At 42.0% G+C, this 13,718-nt stretch overlaps 1 non-coding gene across 1 annotated transcript; it reads right to left on the bottom strand.

Moving 5' to 3' along the window:
• Positions 1–3,918: 3,918 nt before the first annotated feature.
• On the bottom strand, positions 3,919–4,025 carry LOC141687877 (small nucleolar RNA R71). The gene has a single exon (XR_012561356.1). It is a non-coding gene; the product is annotated as a small nucleolar RNA R71 (small nucleolar RNA).
• Positions 4,026–13,718: the final 9,693 nt, after the last annotated feature.

The following is a 13,718-nucleotide window of genomic DNA, read 5'->3' as shown; positions in this document are numbered from 1 at the left end:
TACTTACCTTGGAACTAGTTGAAGGGTGATTTTTTCGAAATAATTTCCCCACAGAGCATAGTAGCCGTGGGACTGATGCACTTTTGACACCAGAGCGCATTATAAATAAAAATTTTAAAATTTTCCAAAAAGTTATTTGCTTGGTTGCATGACGCGTCCTAGCCATAGGGCGCGCCCTGAGTGATAGTTCTATGCGAATGTTAACTGAAGTAGTGGCTGTCAAAAGGAACAATAAAACTCAAGTAAAAATGGAACTAGGAAGTGTACTATTTCCAAGGACGCGCCCAGGTTATCTTGGTTGATGCTCTTTCAGTTAAATGTTTCTTTAATTTTGATAAAATATACCTAAAAAAGGAAGATAAGTCCTTACTAAGGACGCGTCCACCCTGAGGGACGAAGTACTTCTTTGAGATAAAGGCTAGGCACGTCAAAATATTAGGACGCGCCCCATTGTGCTTTGTGCCTTGACTAAATACACAGGTACAACATAATGCCATGCTCATGTACTTTCCAAAACAAACAAAGACGCGTTCAATTAGAAAGGACGCACCCACAATGGAGATTTGTTTGACCTATGATAGTAGAAAACATAACAGCAATATTTCAAAATGACGCGTCCTCAACACAAGACGCGCCCATATAAATGACAAAATAGAATACTTAAGTAAAAATATGCATGGGTAAGGCAGAGAGGCTTTAGAAAAAAGTGCAAGCGAATGAAGTTTAAAAATAGTCACTACAATTTGCAAGGCTTTAAGGGGCCCGCACCCTTAAAATAGTTCGAGTACAATTTGCATAGGACGCGTCCTAGGCAGGAGGCGCATCCTGAGATTTATTTTGGTCATCCGCAGTGGGAGGTTGAGTCTGAAGCGGATTAGGAGCAGGGGATGCGTCCTCTTCCTCTAAGCCCAGAAAAATCCTCTTGCTTTTGATAGAATCTGCGGCCCTGACCCTGAAATCCTTGACCCATATCTGGGTGTCTACATCAAATTTTGAAAAGGTATACTCTGGGTCATTTGCAATAAACCTAGAGCACCACTCTTCAAACCCAGCCTGGAAGCCATACTGGTAAACTAGCTTTTTCTCCTTTATCCATCCATGCAGCCTGTCATCATTCAGAGTGTCAAGCTCCAGCTGCATGGTGGAATTCAGCACGATAACACTGTCCATCGTTTTCTCCAAAGAGGAGACATTGCCTTCCAACACAGCCTTTTCTGCCTCAAGACGCGCCCTCTCCCCCTCCAGGCGTTTGATCTCAGCATCTTTTTCTTGGGCAAGCAAATTGATGTATTTCTCCAAAGATTTTACCTTATCCTCAGCTTGGCTCTTGGCAGTATCAGTAACGGCAAGACGCGCCCTGAGCCTTGCAGACATATTCGCACTCTGCCTGGCATACAAGTGAAGCTCGGCTGCAGCCCTGGCCATAGCTTCCTCTGTTTGTTGCTCAGTTCTGAAAGTCCAACCTCTGACTTCATCCTCGGAAAAGTCACCAACCGAGGACGCGCCCAGGTATCTGAGGACGAAAGACTGGTCATCAGGGACAGTCTTTTGACGTTTTGAGGGCGCGTCCTCCTTCTCGGGGATGTCCAGCACTGTGGTATCGATGATTTTTGGCGGTGGGGAAGGTGTCACGGCAGGAGTAGGATCCTTAGCCTTGAGATCAGGTTTCACATGAGTTGGTTTTTTGGCTCTCAATTTTTTGGAAGCTCCAATTGCGAATCCTTTGGGAAGAGAGGCCATATCTGTGATAAAAACATGACAGATGTCAGTGAAATAAAGAAGACGCGTCTGATAATTGGCATTTTATACCACTTAGAACGTCTTAAAATGGCTTAAATTGGTGTCTTGAAATCAAGTATTTTGTGTATTTGATGCGTTTTTCTAGTGTTTATGCATTTCAGGGTATTAGTTGCATTTCGGAGGAGGAATCATCAAGAATAAGCCTTGGCATGTGTTCACCATTGCGAGAGGAAAAGAACGGGCAGATTACGGCGAAGAATCGGAGCAAACCTGGATTTTTTCCAGTAGGGTCCTGCGCGCCCGCGCAGCAATGCTGAGAGGCCGCGCAGCAGCCTTGCGCGCCCGTGCAGAAATGCTGAGCGGCCGCGCAGGGTCGGGGAAAAGGATAAATTATTTTAGACTTCTACTTCTGTTTGGCTTCCAACTTCTATGTAATCTGAGTTTTATGGGACTATTATATAAGTAGATTTGAGACGTTTTCATAGAGAATATGAAGGAGATTATGTTTTAGATTGTGTTTGGCGCAAGAAGCGAAGGAGATAAGGAAGAAGACCGATTTAGCACACCGCAACGAAGAGGAAGCATATATTCTTGTGATTCTTGTTTCGTTGTAACGTTGGATGCTAGTTTTCTTGCTTTGACTTATTTACTCTTGTGACGTACTCTGTTTTAATATAATTAGTTTAGTTATTATTTTCTTGTGTTGTTTATCATGATTTCATATGAACCCATGATGGCGATAAGTTCTATTATGGGCTAATCGTGATCATGGGGTTGCAACGGATTTATTATGAAATTCTTTAGTTAATTGTTTAATACTTTAGTGTGTGATGATTGCATGATATCTAGTATTGGTTGTGCGTATTCGTCTTATGTGCGTCGCGAACATATAAGATAGGGTGTTAATCTCTTGTGAAGCGACGGTGGATCTTGAGATTTAGAACTTGCCATGCTAGCATAGGTTCATGTACGTTGTGCATGATTAGTGGGTAACTCTAACAGTTTTATTTGCCCTATGTAATCAAAAGGGATAACTTGTGCTTAAATCGTTGTGTTGTCAATTTCTGTAGACATATAGGAACTCAACATAATTGATGACTATTCAACTTCTATCTTAATTGTGGATGTTTGGTAGAATGGTATTAGTACAATGAAAGTTGGCTTTTATCAGTTCCGTGTTATTCGATTAATATCATCACTGTCACATGCTAAAGGTAATAACAATGGCTATAGAAGAAAGTAATAATGAAGTTGTGATCTCATGAGTGTTTTATTATTGATAAATTGAAGTGTTAGTTAAGTGGTTAATTAAGTAGTTAATTATAGTTAATATTTAATCAACAATTTTAAGTGTTATTATCTTAACATTGAGAAGTAATCATACATTGGTGAGTGAGTTTAATTAGACAATAACTTAGTCTGAGTCTTTGAGGGAACGAACTAGAAAGTATTCTATATTACTTGCGAACGCGTATACTTGCGTGAATATTAGTGCGTGATTTCGCCCTAACAAGTTTTTGGCGCCGCTGCCGGGGACTCGGCGTATTTGTTTAGTTTATGTACTTACCATCATTGGTCATTAGGACTCAGTGATTAGGACGTAGTAGTTAATTACTCTTTTCGGTTGTGTTTCAGGTACTTTAGCAAGCGTTTATGCAAACTCGTTCTCGTGCTCGCAAGAGGACCTTAGATACAGCTGAGGAGAAAGACGAAGTTCTTGATACTCCGGAGAAGTTAGATTTTGAGGATTCGGATTCAGGAACTGAGCAGAAAGAACCAGTAAACATGGGAGATCGTATTGTTCAAGCTGATCCAGCTCTTATGGATTTTTCTCGGCCTAAAATTGATGACATTCTGTCAAGCATCCTTCATCCGGCTATTCAAGCTAACACCTTTGAAATCAAGCCGGGCACTATTCAGATGGTGCAGAATTCTATTTCTTTTGGAGGAGCGGCAACTGAAGACCCCAACATGCACATAAGGAATTTTGTCGAGATCTGCAGCACTTTTAAGTATAATGGCGTGACTGATGAGGCTATCAAGTTGAGGCTTTTCCCATTCTCACTGAGGGATAAGGCTAAAGACTGGTTACATTCTGAACCAGCTAGGTCCATCACTACGTGGCAAGATCTTGCACAAAAGTTTCTGGTGAAGTTTTATCCAATGGCAAAGACTGCTGCTATGAGGAGTGCTCTTACTCAGTTTGCGCAGCAACCTACAGAATCTATGTGCGAGGCTTGGGAACGCTACAAGGAAATGTTGAGAAAATGTCCACATCATGGAATGCCGGATTGGATGGTAATCACTGGTTTTTATAATGGTTTGGGAGCCCAATCTCGGCCCATGCTCGATGCAGCAGCTGGAGGAGCCTTATGGGCTAAAAGCTATACTGAGGCGTATAATCTTATCGAGACGATGGCTGCAAATGAGCATCAAAACCCAACTCAGAGGATGACGTCAGGCAAGGTAGCAGGTATTCTGGAAGTTGATGCAGCCACCGCTATTGCAGCCCAGCTCCAAGCGCTATCAATGAAGGTTGATTCTTTGGCTACGTATGAAGTTAATCAAATAGCTATGGTTTGTGAGCTTTGTGCAGGTTCTCATGCTACGGATCAGTGTTCTCTTGTCAACGAATCTGTTCAGTATGTGAATAATTATCAGTGACAACAGCAGCCTGTGCCAACAACCTATCATCCTAACAACAGAAATCATCCAAATTTCAGCTGGGGAAATAATCAGAATGCTATTCAGCCACCATATCAGCAAGGAGTGAGTAAACAGTTTAACCCACCTGGATTCCAGCAACCACAGCAGTATGCTACAAGGCAATCATATCCTCAACAGGGAAGTGCAGCTGCACCTACTAGTGCTGATTTTGAGGAACTTAAGCTGTTATGCAAGAGTCAGGCGGTTTCTATCAAGACCTTGGAAAATCAAATCGGTCAATTAGCCAATGCAGTGCTCAATCATCAACCTGGCACTCTTCCCAGTGACACGGAAGTACCAGGCAGGAAGGAAGCTAAAGAGCAAGTCAAGGCTATTACCTTAAGGTCTGGAAAAGTAGCTGATGCTGAAAAGGCAAAAGAAGTCGAAGCTGAAGTTAGAGATGAAGAATCTAAGCAAAAGGAGAAAGTGGCGGAACCAAAGAAGACTATTGTTGAACACACTCTGCCTGAGGCTAATACAGGGGAGAAACAGCTCTATCCTCCACCACCTTTTCCTAAGAGATTGCAGCAACAAAAGCTGGATAGACAGTTCGGGAAGTTTCTGGAGGTGTTCAAGAAACTTCACATCAATATACCTTTCGCTGAGGCTCTGGAACAAATGCCTAGTTATGCGAAGTTTATGAAGACTATTCTTTCAAGGAAGGTGAAACTGGATGACCTTGAAATCGTTGCTCTCACGGAAGAATGCAGCGCTGTTCTGCAGCAAAAGTTACCACCAAAACTGAAAGATCCAGGAAGCTTCACCATTCCTTGCACCATTGGCAATCTAACTTTTGACAAGTGCCTTTGTGATTTGGGAGCAAGCATTAATCTGATGCCCTTGTCGATCTTTAAAAAGCTGGATCTGCCTGATCCAAAACCCACATACATGTCGCTACAATTGGCGGACCGTTCCATTACTTACCCAAGGGGCATAGTTGAGGATGTGCTCGTCAAGGTGGATAAGCTCTTCTTTCCTGCAGATTTTGTTATTCTGGATTTTGAGGAAGATAAGAAGATTCCCATAAACTTGGGGAGGCCTTTCTTGGCTACTGGCCGTACCTTGATAGATGTGCAAAAAGGGGAACTTACTATGCGGGTCCAAGATCAGGATGTGACCTTCAACATATTCAAGGCAATGAAATTCCCTACAGAAGATGAGGAGTGTTTAAAAGTGGATGTGATTGATTCTGCAGTTACTTCGGAACTCGATCACATGCTAATGTCTGATGCATTGGAAAAGGCCTTAGTGGGGGATTTTGACAGCGATGATGAAGATAGCAACGAGCAATTACAATATCTGAACGCTTCTCCATGGAAGCGAAAGCTCGACATACCATTTGAATCTCTTGGTACTTCTGACCTTAAGAATGCTGAAGGGAAGCTCAAACCATCAATAGAGGAAGCACCTACCTTAGAGCTCAAACCATTACCTGAACACTTGAGGTATGCTTTTTTAGGTGATTCATCTACGTTACCTGTTATTATTTCAGCTGACCTTTCAGGTAGTGAGGAAGACAAGCTCTTAAGGATTTTGAGAGAATTCAAATCGGCTATAGGATGGACCATAGCAGACATCAAGGGGATAAGTCCTTCATATTGTATGCATAAAATTCTATTAGAGGAAGGTAGTAAGCCAACTGTGGAACAGCAGCGAAGACTGAACCCGATCATGAAGGAGGTGGTGAAGAAAAAAATTCTGAAATGGCTAGATGCAGGCATCATTTATCCTATTTCTGACAGCTCGTGGGTGAGCCCCGTGCAATGTGTACCTAAGAAAGGAGGTATCACTGTGGTCGCAAATGAAAAGAATGAGCTCATCCCTACTCGAACAGTTACAGGATGGAGAGTATGCATGGATTATAGAAAATTGAACAAAGCCACAAGGAAGGATCACTTCCCTCTCCCATTCATTGATCAAATGCTTGACAGATTGGCGGGACATGAGTATTTTTGTCTTCTGGATGGTTATTCCGGGTATAATCAGATTTGTATTGCACCAGAGGATCAGGAAAAGACTACCTTCACTTGTCCATTTGGCACATTTGCTTTTCGTAGAGTTTCGTTTAGGTTATGTGGCGCCCCGGCCACCTTTCAGAGATGTATGATGGCTATATTCTCTGACATGATTGGAAATAACATCGAAGTGTTCATGGATGACTTCTCCGTCTTTGGACACTCATATGATGAATGTTTGAATAATCTGCGCGTCGTACTCAAAAGATGCGTGGAAACTAATTTGGTGCTTAACTGGGAAAAATGTCATTTTATGGTGCGTGAAGGCATTATCCTTGGGCATAAGGTCTCTAGCAAAGGTCTGGAGGTGGACAAGGCCAAGGTGGGAGTCATTGAAAATCTTCCCCCACCTAATTCGGTGAAAGGAATCCGTAGTTTTCTCGGTCATGCGGGTTTTTATCGGCGATTCATCAAGGACTTTTCAAAGATATCTAAGTCGTTGTGCAATTTACTTGAGAAAGATGTGCCTTTCAAATTTGATGATGAATGTTTGGCAGCATTCAAGACTCTCAAGGAGAGTTTAATCACGGCACCAGTTATTACAGCACCAGATTGGACAGAACCGTTTGAGATGATGTGTGATGCGAGTGACTATGCGGTAGGTGCAGTTCTGGGACAGCGCAAGAAAAATCTCTTCCATGTGGTCTACTATGCGAGTAAGACTTTAAATGGGGCCCAATTGAACTACACCACTACTGAGAAGGAGCTTTTGGCTATAGTCTTTGGCTTTGAGAAATTTCGATCTTATCTGCTTGGTACGAAAGTAACAGTATTCACTGATCATGCAGCTATTCGCTATCTGGTTTCTAAGAAGGATTCGAAGCCGAGACTCATTCGTTGGGTGCTTTTACTTCAGGAATTTGAGTTAGAGATCAAAGATAGAAAAGGTACCGAGAATCAAGTAGCTGACCATCTCTCTAGGTTGGAGAATCCCGATTCTACTTCACAAGATAGGACGTTAATCAATGAATCTTTTCCGGATGAGCAGTTGTTTGCAATTCAGGAGGAAGAACCATGGTTTGCAGATATTGTAAACTATCTTGTCAGCAATGTAATGCCGCTTAATTTGACATCCGCTCAAAAGAAGAAGTTTCTGCATGAGGTTAAGTGGTATATGTGGGATGAACCATATTTGTTTAGACAGGGAGCTGATCAGATCATCAGGAGATGTATCCCGTTCTGTGAGACGGAGGGGATATTACGAGACTGCCATTCCACGGTTTATGGTGGACACTATGGAGGTGAGAAGACGGCAGCTCATATTCTACAAGCAGGTTTTTTCTGGCCTACTTTGTTCAAGGATGCTCATCAGTTTGTTTTAAGGTGTGATCGTTGCCAAAGAGTGGGAAATTTGTGAAGGAAGGATGAGATGCCATTAAATGTGATGCTTGAAGTCGAGGTCTTTGATGTATGGGGAATCGATTTCATGGGGCCTTTTATCTCGTCTTGCAATAATCAGTACATCTTGCTGGCAGTCGATTATATCTCAAAATGGGTCGAAGTTAAAGCTTTACCGACAAATGATGCAAAGGCAGTGCTAAATTTTCTTCATAAGCAAATTTTCACAAGGTTTGGAACGCCTCGGGTAATCATAAGTGATGAAGGATCGCATTTTTGCAACCGTAAGTTCACTTCTATGATGCAGCGTTATAATGTGAATCATCGAGTAGCTACTGCCTATCATCCACAAACAAATGGTCAAGCGGAAGTGTCTAACAGAGAGATAAAGCGCATTCTAGAGAAGGTCGTTTGTCCGTCAAGGAAGGATTGGTCTTTAAAGCTCGATGAAGCTGTTTGGGCTTACAGAACAGCATACAAAACTCCACTTGGGATGTCACCATTTCAGTTGGTGTACGGTAAGGGATGTCATCTACCGGCGGAGCTTGAGCATAAGGCCTACTGGGCATTGAAGAAATTGAACCTGGATTTAGATGCAGCTGGTAAGAAAAGAATGCTTTAGCTTAATGAACTTGATGAATTTCGACTTCAAGCGTACGAGAATAACAAAATGTATAAGGAAAAGGTGAAGAGGTGGCACGATAGGAAGCTACATCCTAAGTTATTTGTGCCAGGGTAACAAGTTCTGTTATTCAACTCTCGGCTCCGACTTTTTCCTGGGAAGTTGAAATCAAGGTGGTCTGGACCTTTTATTGTCAAAACTGTGTTTCCACATGGAACGGTGGAAATTTTTTAGAATGATTCGGACCAAGCATTCAAGGTTAACGGTCAGCGGTTGAAGCACTACTATGGGGACATGGCAAACCGAGAGGTGGTTAGTGCCATTTTGTTGACTACTTGAGAAAGGTACGGAACGTCAAGCTAATGACGAAAAAGAAGCGCTGCGTGGGAGGCAACCCATGAATTGTTGTTACAGGAACCCTTAAAAGTTAATAACCTATCCAAAAACACAAAAAAGTCAGAAAACAGGGGCTGAAAAAAAAATTCCAGAGACCCTCTGCGCGCCCGCGCAGCTATGCTGAGCGGCCGCGCAGCTTGCTGCGCGCCCGCGCAGAAATGCTGAGCGGCCGCGCAGGGGTCGAGTTCCAGAAAATTTTTTGCAGTTCAGAAAAAAAAAAAAAAAAAAAACACAAAAAACCCATCACAGAACATAAACCCACGAATTCTTTTCCCATTACCCCATAATTTTATCCCTCAACCCCACTCCTAATCTAATTTAACCTACTCCACACCCTATATATACATACACCTATCCTACATATCTCCCACAAACTTCCTACACTTAAACCCTCTCATAAACATCAAAAATCAGTTCTTACACACTTTTATTCACAAATCAATGGCACCCAAGAGAGCACGCACTATTGACAGCAGCAGCACAGTTCCTACTGCTGATTCATCAAGGGGTACTGCTGCAAGGCCTCGGTTAACTGACAGAGTTGCGGAGGAGGAGTACACTAGGCTGTTGGGGAAGCCGATTCTGAAGGAGAGAGGGTTTTTACCATCAGGGAGGGATGGTGAGTTGTTGCCCATGATTGCAGAGAAGGGATGGATAGCTTTTTGTGAGTCACCCGAAGCAGTACCGATGAGTGTTGTTCGCGAGTTCTACGCGAAGGCTGAAAAGAATGGGTTTTCTGTAGTTCGTGGGCTGACGGTTGATTATCATCCTGCGGCGATTCGCCGTGTGATTGGACAGTGAGAGAGGAAGCCCGAGGAGGAGAACTGGAATGAAAAGACTGCTGAGGATTTTGACTTGGATTTGATTTATGCGACTCTCTGTCGACCGGGCACAGTTTGGAACCGCAGTCCAGCCAATAATGAGTATCGTCACTTTCCGGCGATCGCCATGAACAGGTATGCCCGTGCATGGAATGCATTTATATGTGCTAATATTTTGCCTTCTTCACATGCACACGAGGTCACAGTTGAGAGAGCACAGTTGTTGTGGGGAATTCTGAATGAGGAATACTATGTGGACCTTGGTGAGTTTATCTACCAAGAAATTCTGAAGTTTTTGAGGGGAGCAAAGTATATGAATATCCCTTATGCATCCACGGTTACGAAGCTATGCCGAGCAGTAGGAGTGAACTGGCCGGCTCATGAGCAGTTGCAGTTGCCAGCAGCTCCGATAGATTCTGGCACTCTGAATGGGATGCAGGAGTGGACCGGTGGTGAGCCTGAGGAGCATGGGCTGGGTTATCGTCTTCCAGGAGGACGTCCAGCACGAGGTGCTACTATGGCTAGGCCAGGGCGTGGTGAGGCTGGTTCTTCGAGAGCTCAGAAGGGTGCTGGGATGGGTGATGCCCAGTATAGGAGGCTTTCACGGCGGATGGATGCCATGTATGAGACGCAGAGCAGGTTTGCTCAGGAGCTCACTCTTGCGTTAGGGACTGCTTTTCGAGGCCTTGGAGCTGATATCCAGTGGCCAGTTTTTGGTGAGGACTCTGCATACCCGCCGCATGATACTCCACCCACTGAGGGTGATGATGATGATGACTCCGAGTAGGTATACCCTGTGTTCCTTTCTACTACCTTCACTGGGGACAGTGAAGATTTTAAGTTTGGGGGTGGTAGTTAAGGAATATTTTGTGTGTGTCATATAGCTGCATATTCATGATAGTTAGTTCATATAGTTGCATAATTTTTGCCATATAGTTTTTTTATATAGCTTTATTTGTTTGTCATATCATATAGCTCATGCATATACCATGATCCCTTTTGCAATGATTTATCGACTGAATTGTGATATTGATGCGAGTGTAGTGATAGCATTAAAGTGATATTAAGTTGTGTAGGTTGATATGCATGCTAGAAGCACTTGTATTTTCACTAAGTCTTAGAGAATGCTTAAGGGCTAGATTGTTGTTATGATCTGATTATTTTCGAGGATAATCTATTTATTATGCTTAGAATTTGATAATAGGTTCTTAGTGGTAAAGGCATGAAAAAGAAAAAAAAATGGAGTAAAAATGGAATTTGTTGCTAGTTGTGGCTAGGCGTCAAATGGCTAGTAGCCGGCTCGCATGTTATGCGAGTAGTCTAGGGTTGAGCAAGATGGAGCGAAACGCACTTGCTCAGAAAAGAAAAAAAAAATTGCATAATTGATCAAGAGTGGGCTCTTTGGTATTCGAGTTATTAAGTTCTTAGGGGACTTTGTGCCTAGTGACCTAAGGCTTTTAGAGTCTGGGATCCGCTAACCTAACGCTCGTTACATGGATACCATTGTATAAGTCTTTTGTGGACCTCACTCATTGCACGGTCAAATAAGCATTTGAGTTGTAAATAAAAAGCACGATTCCGTAGTAAGCTCCAGAGTTCTTGTAGTGTTGTATATCACTTTGTGCCTAGAATTTTTATTCTTTGTATAATCGTAGGATTGCCTTGAGGATAGTCTAGTCATAGTAATTGGTCTAGTTCCGAAGCATATCTGTTAAGCATTTGCACACACCACGTTTTTGGCTGTATGTCCATTTGCTTGAGTTTATTGATCTTTAGTGTCTAACTGCATTCGTTGAGACGTGACAATTTGGTTGGTTAATTGTAGTAAGGGGGATCGTTGTATTTTCATATAGATTGCATTCATGCATATTTTTTTTGTTTTGAGTCTGTGACGCTTGAGGACAAGCATCGATTTAAGTTTGGGGGTGTGATAAGTGGCATTTTATACCACTTAGAATGTCTTAAAATGGCTTAAATTGGTGTCTTGAAATCAAGTATTTTGTGTATTTGATGCGTTTTTCTAGTGTTTATGCATTTCAGGGTATTAGTTGTATTTCGGAGGAGGAATCATCAAGAATAAGCCTTGGCATGTGTTCACCATTGCGAGAGGAAAAGAACGGGCAGATTACGGCGAAGAATCGGAGCAAACCTGGATTTTTTCCAGTAGGGTCCTGCGCGCCCGCGCAGCAATGCTGAGAGGCCGCGCAGCAGCCTTGCGCGCCCGCGCAGAAATGCTGAGCGGCCGCGCAGGGTCGGGGAAAAGGATAAATTATTTTAGACTTCTACTTCTGTTTGGCTTCCAACTTCTATGTAATCTGAGTTTTATGGGACTATTATATAAGTAGATTTGAGACGTTTTCATAGAGAATATGAAGGAGATTATGTTTTAGATTGTGTTTGGCGCAAGAAGCGAAGGAGATAAGGAAGAAGACCGATTTAGCACACCGCGACGAAGAGGAAGCATATATTCTTGTGATTCTTGTTTCGTTGTAATGTTGGATGCTAGTTTTCTTGCTTTGACTTATTTACTCTTGTGACGTACTCTGTTTTAATATAATTAGTTTAGTTATTATTTTCTTGTGTTGTTTATCATGATTTCATATGAACCCATGATGGCGATAAGTTCTATTATGGGCTAATCGTGATCATGGGGTTGTAACGGATTTATTATGAAATTCTTTAGTTAATTGTTTAATACTTTAGTGAGTGATGATTGCATGATATCTAGTATTAGTTGTGCGTATTCGTCTTATGTGCGTCGCGAACATATAAGATAGGGTGTTAATCTCTTGTGAAGCGACGGTGGATCTTGAGATTTAGAACTTGCCATGCTAGCATAGGTTCATGTACGTTGTGCATGATTAGTGGGTAACTCTAACAGTTTTATTTGCCCTATGTAATCAAAAGGGATAACTTGTGCTTAAATCGTTGTGTTGTCAATTTCTGTAGACATATAGGAACTCAACATAATTGATGACTATTCAACTTCTATCTTAATTGTGGATGTTTGGTAGAATGGTATTAGTACAATGAAAGTTGGCTTTTATCAGTTCCGTGTTATTCGATTAATATCATCACTGTCACATGCTAAAGGTAATAACAATGGCTATAGAAGGAAGTAATAATGAAGTTGTGATCTCATGAGTGTTTTATTATTGATAAATTGAAGTGTTAGTTAAGTGGTTAATTAAGTAGTTAATTATAGTTAATATTTAATCAACAATTTTAAGTGTTATTATCTTAACATTGAGAAGTAATCATACATTGGTGAGTGAGTTTAATTAGACAATAACTTAGTCTGAGTCTCTGAGGGAACGAACTAGAAAGTATTCTATATTACTTGCGAACGCGTATACTTGCGTGAATATTAGTGCGTGATTTCGCCCTAACAGCGTCCAGATAAGAAGACGCGTCCAGATAAGAGGATGCGCCCATATTATGATATTAAAATTATCAGTGCATACAGTTAAAAATAGGAAGGTGCATGAAAAGATGACAATTAAAACGTGAAAATATGACAAGGAAAGTGTAAAACATGAATAATGCGTGTATGTGTCAAATAATGGATGACGCGTCCTACATATATTGCGCGCCCTATCTGAGGACATTGACTATAACGAGTTATGGGAAAAGCATAAGTCATAGGACGCGTCTTGCCGTCCAGGACGCGCCCAACCCTAGAGATGTGTGTGCACAAAACACTCGTAAAACTTATGTAAGTTGATATTTTTTGAATGGGAAGCTAATTTTATAGCTGTGGACGCGTCCAATATTAATGACGCATCCTCCCTCACTTAAACTTACCTTGTTCTAAGTTGAATTGCTTACTAATGTCAATCTCGACCACCTCCGCGGCGCTGAGGCCCCTGGTTTTTTCTGAGGTTGTAAGAACAGGTTTGCCATTATGAAATTCACGGAACTTGCAGATAGAGCCAACCCGGGATGATAACGCGCCCACCTGGTTGAGGTTGTCTTCTGTGATCATATCCTTGAGGTTAAAGTGATTCTCTGCCAACTGAAGAACTTTATTTGCTTTCTTTTTCCTGTCAATTCCTTCTGAACGCTTTTGTCTAAAGGCAA

The sequence above is a fragment of the Apium graveolens genome, chromosome 9 (assembly GCF_009905375.1).
Source record: "Apium graveolens cultivar Ventura chromosome 9, ASM990537v1, whole genome shotgun sequence".
Taxonomy (NCBI): Eukaryota; Viridiplantae; Streptophyta; class Magnoliopsida; order Apiales; family Apiaceae; genus Apium; species Apium graveolens.
This window is presented reverse-complemented; position numbering and strand designations above follow the sequence as displayed.